The following is a 6,840-nucleotide window of genomic DNA, read 5'->3' on the forward strand; positions in this document are numbered from 1 at the left end:
TTTTCTTATCCGTAATATAAAACACAGCACAAGAAATAAATATTTTGCAAAACAGACAAATATATATATATATATATATATATATATATATTAATATTTAATAAGAATAAATCTTATTATGCAAATTTGAAAGGTAGTTCTGAATATTTTTTAATTGGCTGTTACATTGGCGAATGGCAACTGTGTGATGAAATGACTTGAAAAAGTGGTGGCGCTGTCTGTTACAAAAGTAATAACTAAGTACCAAAATTCGCCACATCGCAAGTCACGACAATACCCCTTTCCTGGCTCCCGGCCACTTTATAGTTGAGAAAAACGGGTCATAGCAGTACAGCAGTAAAGTCGCTGAACGCTGGTAGTTTGACCTGGACTCAATTTTGGGCGAACGGGCTGGCTGCATCGGCGTTATCGTCTTTTCCCCCATACATAACGTGGGTATGAGTCAGTTTTCCTCAGACATTTCTCCAGGAAAGTATCACTGCCCTTACTGAGGTAGTGTGCTATGCCGTAATCAAATAAACCAAGCCAAAAATGTGAAGAAAACGACGAAACTGCGATGCAGCTAGGATATGAACCCTGTTCGAACTACCTGTTTTCACCTATTTTTCCGCTTTGCCTCTGGTGAGCTAAATACAATTTGAAATGAATTGTATTAAGGAACTGGCAGAATTGAAGACTTTTAAGATTATATGACTGAATGTTGCTAAACATGATAGAAGCGGTAAAGCCATGTAAGAAATTATTTGACTTTATATGATATATCTCAAGATTTGTAAGCAATAAAAATAAACAATTCTCCCTGAATAAAACAAAAATCGGCTGCGTTTTCTTTCGATCTAGTTCCTTTCCAGTTTGTAGAATTAAGAACTAAATTACGTTTAGACTTTTTAAAGGTTCATGTCGTAACAAGCAAACCTTTTCTTTATGTTTGAACGTAAAGAGCTCTTTGTCCCCGCTAAGGTCTTTGAAATATTAAATTATAAACTGTTAGCTAAAAGTTGATTACGTTCGATTAGTAATTTACTGAAATAAGTGATTAGACAGAAATTATAATTATTTAATCGTCCATGTATGAACTTTTTAAAAGTCGCACAACATATTAAGCAGCAAGTTTTCTGTTTATGCTTCAACCTAAGACAGACAGAAGTCTTTCTTCCCGCAGGGTGTTGATTTTGATTGATGTATTGAGATTACGGTAAAGCACACTATCTGCCTAAGGAAAGGGATGCCTTTGTGGAGGTCTTTCTAAGGGAAACTGGCTCGTATACACATTACACGTGCGGAAAACCACGAGAACGTGCATGCAGCTAGAGGATTCGAACCTCGCCCGAACTGCCAGTGTTCAGCAACTTTTACCGCTCGGCCGCTAGTGGGCCTCTCCTCGCAGGTCGAAAGATCAAGCTTAGAGCGAACAAAGGGAAATTCTGTGTGAGAGAAAGCTAATTGTGCAGCATTTTAATACAGAATTTTTTAAAGACCAGATAAAATACTGCATTAAAAAAATGTTTGATTGGAATGTATTAATTTCTTCTCATTCAAGGCGATTACACTTAATTAACCATTCACTTTTTGTTGGGAATTAACAGAAATATTTCGAAAACTAGATCATTTGGGATACGGTTTATATGCTTTCACTATAAAGAATCAAATTGGAAAAAGGTTAAAAAATCGCGAAGAAAAGTCTCTTTTTTGTTATAAGGGCAAAAAAATATCTTTTACTTATATATGCTATTAAAGAAGTGTGTGTCTTAATACAGTGTAAATTGATGGTTTAAAATTCATTTTATCTGGTAGTATCATTTAACTTTTACAGTGAGTGTTATTTTATCCTACGAGTATCACCCATAAGGAAGGTTTCTTTCTAGCAAGTTGTAAAAAAAGTCGATTGCAAAATTTGTGTCGTATTTTTAACTGCCTACCTTCAAAGTGAAAATCTGATCTTTTGCTTTTGTTTATTATTTGAAAGAAAATTACTAAGTAGTAGCATTATTTTCAAATAATAATTGTGAGGGAAAAAATCAAATAAATATAAATAAAAAAAATTTTGAAAGCATTCAGATTTTACATTACGCCCAAAGGGGCGCTTTTTTAACATTTTGTATGTTACCTTTACTTATTAAATATCATGTTCTTTGCATTTAAACCATAAAATTCAGTTCGTCAGCAATATTGCAAAATAATGTTAAACGGGGCATAGCTTTAGAATTTCCAATACACAGTCTCGCGCTCTGGAGATAAAAATGATTTTTTCTTACAGTCTTGCCGTTGTTCGCTTTGAAATCGTGGAGTTTGTTAATAAAAAATTTGTTAAAGTTTTACAAAATATAAAATCGAGAATTAAACAAATTCTAAATTTCGGCTTCCAAATGCCCATATTTGGGTGGAAATGTTCAGTATTCAAAGTTTGATGACTCTAGGTATTGTTGTTTTATCACAATGCGAGAAACATACAGGGGTTGGACAAAAATATGGAAACACCTTTAAAAAAACATGTTTCTTTGCTTAATATGAGGTAGGAAACCCGTTGGCATCCAAAACAGCTTGCAGTCTTCTCGGAATGGATAAATACAGTTCCTGTATGTTTGCCAAGGGAATATTATACCATTCTTCCTGCAAAACGGTGGCAAGTTCAGATAACGATGTTGGCGGTGGATAACGAGAACGCACTTTCCGTTCCAATGTAGACCACAAAGGTTCGATAATATTCAGGTCTGGTGACTGTGGTGGCCAGGGGAGATGGGACAACTCATCCTCGTGCTCAGAAAACCAGTCCTGGACAATGTGAGCTGTGTGAACAGGGGCTTTGTCATCTTGGAAGACACCATCACCATCGGGGAACAAAGTTTGTACCATGGGATGAACTTGATCGGCCAAAATGGTCACATAAGTCTTGGCAGTCATGTGCTCTGACACAGTTATCATGGGGCTAGCAGAGAAACACGATATGGCTGCCCAAACCATAACAGAACCCCTGCCATGTTTCACTCTTGGCAACAAGCAGTCTGTATTATAGGCTTGAGATGGCGTTCTTCAGACGTAAACTCGGCCAGAAGTGGGAAACAATGTGAAAGAAGACTCGTCAGACCATATTACTCGCTTCCACTGCTCTGTAGTCCAGGCTTTATGACTTAAACACCACCTTTTCCTGTTACGGGCATTAGCATCACTGATGAGTGGCTTCTCAATTGCAGCACGGCCAGCAATTCCCTGTTTATGAAGCTCCCTTCTAATTGTTTTGGTACTCACAGGGTTTAATAACACAACATTCATTTCAGCAGTAACTTTTGCAGCTGTGGTCTTCTTATTTTTCGTCACAATTGCCCTTAATGATCGTCTGTCACGATCACTCAGGACACACTTTCGTCCGCGCTGTGATTTAGCAGATGATGTTTTTCCGCTTTTCAAATATGCGGAATAAATCTTTGATACAGTACCTCTTGAAACACTAAACACCTCGGCTACCTTGCTTACGGAAGCACCTACCATACGTGCTCCAACACTTTGCCCACGTTCGAAGTCTCTTAACTCTGACATAATGCAATGACAACCTCACATAACTGTACTCCGACAACAACTGAACTGTTTACCACATTTACGAAGTTGTATAGGTGGCGTCAGTAGTCAAAAATGCCAGCGCCACCTACATATTTCATTAAAATCAATCTTTCTTTTCAAACGTGCATTTCACAAGGTGTTTCCATATTTTTGTCCATCCACTGTACATAACATTCATGCAGACTCTTCATTAAATATAACACAACGGGGCTCTAATATTCGGCGGCAACAATTTAAAAAGTGAACCGACATTTATAGTGAGCCAACGTAGAATGCTGAAACGAAATTAATAGTCCTTCTGGGCAAATCGCCTCTTTGGAAAAATAAAAATACAATTTATTACAATGATGGGAACGAAAAGCGGAATATTGGGACATTAATTTATTCAGAAATGCTTATAAGGTATTTCTCCCACTTCCCTAGCGTGCCTTCGTGGTGTAATGGTAGTACGCTGGGCCGGTATTCCAGAGGTCCGTGGTTCGATTCCAAGTGAAGGCGGTTGCATATTTTTCATCTTTTCTGCTTCTAATTAACCTAATGACTCTACAAGTGACACCCAAATTAAAAGGGTTGTGGATGAAGATTCTCCACACCCAGGATTTGGCGACTAGGTCCCCTAAAACCCTAGTCACCCTTTCAAAAAGGGGAGTATATAATGTATTTCTCCCACTTTCCTAGCGTTCTTCGGGTGTAATGGTTCTGCACGTTGGGCCGGTATTCCAGAGGTCCGTGGTTCGATTCCCGGCGAAGGCGGTTGTTAATTTTTCATCTCTCTGGCTTCCAAAAAATCCTAATGATTCTACATGCTTTATTAATGTCGCTTTTAATTTAGATGATTTTGTAGAGTAAACCATTAGGCCAAATTTTGTCAAATGCGATGTCCAGGAAGCAGGCAACGAAACAAGATTTATTATTAAAAGCTTCTGCAATTTTTTTCTGCTAAAATTGAGAATTAGTTGTTGAATGTCCTTGACGAAAGCCGAATTGATTATTCTGAATGTTGGAGTGGGATCTGACCTTTCAGGTCAGGTCAGGTCATAACGTTATACTTCAAGTTTTGTACTAATAAAAGTACATTACTTGACCTGTTATATTATCCATTAAAGGCCTTAGAAATGTATTGGTGCTTGTCTCATAAGGATGCATGTAAGTAGTAAAATAGATTCCTGAATCACAGTGTTAATTCGAGATGTTGATTACAAAAGTGACATCTATGCCAGGGATGTAATTTCAATTTACTAACGTAAGTCAGAGGTGCTGGTCACGTGTGCTATTTCCGTGATGTTGATTGGCAGAGTCGAGAGATGCTCAAGATGACATATTTTGCTTTATATTAAAATAAATAATAGACTATTTACAAATCTGATGAATAGAATTGTATTCTAACATTATCAGTAAACTTAGAAAAATCTCAGTATGATGATGCTGATGCATGATGATTAAAGAAAAATATAACTTGAGTATAGAGGTGTAGCTGCTAATCGGCCAATACAGTTGCAGATAAATAAGGTAATTCCTTCAATAAAAGTTCATTCAAGGTTCAAAAGAATTGAAGTATAGCAAAAATCTTGAGTAAATACTGAATAATAAAATAATAAAATACGATGATGAGTATATACATATGTTACCAACGAACATTGTGATGAATTGTCCTTGGTCTTTTGTACGGCTGTTCTATAATGTAATCGTAATTGCCCATGTTTTTGACGAGATTTGAGGGATGATTTTCGATTTTATTGTAGAATTTATAGACGGTCTTTAGTATTTCTTCGTTAGTTGTGTTAATTTTCATATGTCTATGTAGGACTTCATTTCTTACGAACCACGGAGCACCCAGCATGGTTCTTATGATTTTATTTTGCAATGTTTGCAGAGGCTTTCTGTTCGTGCGTGCTGCTGCTGCCCACTAGCGAACCGTAAAGCATTACAGGACTTATGAGTTGTAAATAGATAATTTTTTTTGTATTTATGCTCAGTTTCGAGTGTCTATTGATTATTGAATATACACTCATAAAAGCTTGCATAGTTTTGGCTTTGGTAGCTTGTGGATGAATTTTAAAATTAAGTTTGGAATCTAGGTTAATGCCAAGATATTTGACTGAGTTATCTGTATTGACCGGTTGATTATTAATGTACAGATGATCGCATACAGGTCTTCTATTAGTGCGTTTGAAGATGATATTAGTACTTTCCTGTGAATTAATTTTAATCTTCCATTTTTGGAGTCAATCTTGGATATTATTAACAGCATTTTGCAATTTGTGTTGAGCATAGGTAAGGTTGATGGATGTAGAAAAGATAGCAGTACTATCAGCATACTGAGCTAACTCAGTACCTGGATAATTTGGGAAATCATTTATATAAATAATGTAGAGATAAGGAGCCAAATTTGCTCCCTGAGGGACGCCAGCATTAATTTTTCTTTTGTTTGAGTAGTCAGAGTTGATTCTAACTTGGAAGTATCTGTTTTGCAGATAATTGAAGATAATGATGATTAGAGCAGGAGGGAAATTGTAGGTAATAAGTTTGAATATAAGGCCAGTATGCCAAACTTTGTCAAATGCTTTTTCCACATCGAGGAAAAGAGCAGCTACTGTTTCCTTTTTATTAAAGGCTTCACCGATCTTTTCAACGATGCGGGAGACTTGGTGAGTGGTGGAGTAATTTTTCCTGAAGCCAAACTGATAAGGAGAAATTATGCTATTATCTTGAGCATATTGTTGCAATCTTTTTTGAATGATTTTTTCAAATAATTTGGAAATAGTAGGTAAAAGAGAAAATGGTGTAACTTGTGGTTAATTTTTTGTCCTTTCCAGGTTTTTTAATGACAATAATAGTAGCAATTTTCCAGACATTAGAGATGTAATTATTCCTCAGGCTGTCATTGAATAAGTTGACAAGAAAGATCATAGCTTTTTTAGGAAGATTCTGTATGGCAGTATTTGAAATTTTGTCATAACCGCTGGCTTTTTTAGGATTTAAATGCTTAATCAGATAGAATACTTCAGAGGGAGTGTTAGGAGGATTAGCTGTGCTCCTATTGGAATTAATAAAGTTATGAACTTGTTCTTTAATGTTGTTGTCTTCCGGATGCGAAAAGTTATTTTTGAATTGTTCTTCATAGACATCTGCAAATTCATTGGCAATATCTACAGGATGATAAATAACTGTGTTGTTGTTCTCAATAGGTCCAATTTTCTGGTTGGTATTTCTTAGTTTTCTGGCTAATTTTCAAACAGAATGATCTGTATGAGATAAGTTTTCTACAGAGTCGTTCCAGCTGTC

The sequence above is a fragment of the Stegodyphus dumicola genome, chromosome 1, assembly GCF_044657685.1.
Source record: "Stegodyphus dumicola isolate Sdum_Otavi_A_Nest chromosome 1, ASM4465768v1".
Taxonomy (NCBI): Eukaryota; Metazoa; Arthropoda; class Arachnida; order Araneae; family Eresidae; genus Stegodyphus; species Stegodyphus dumicola.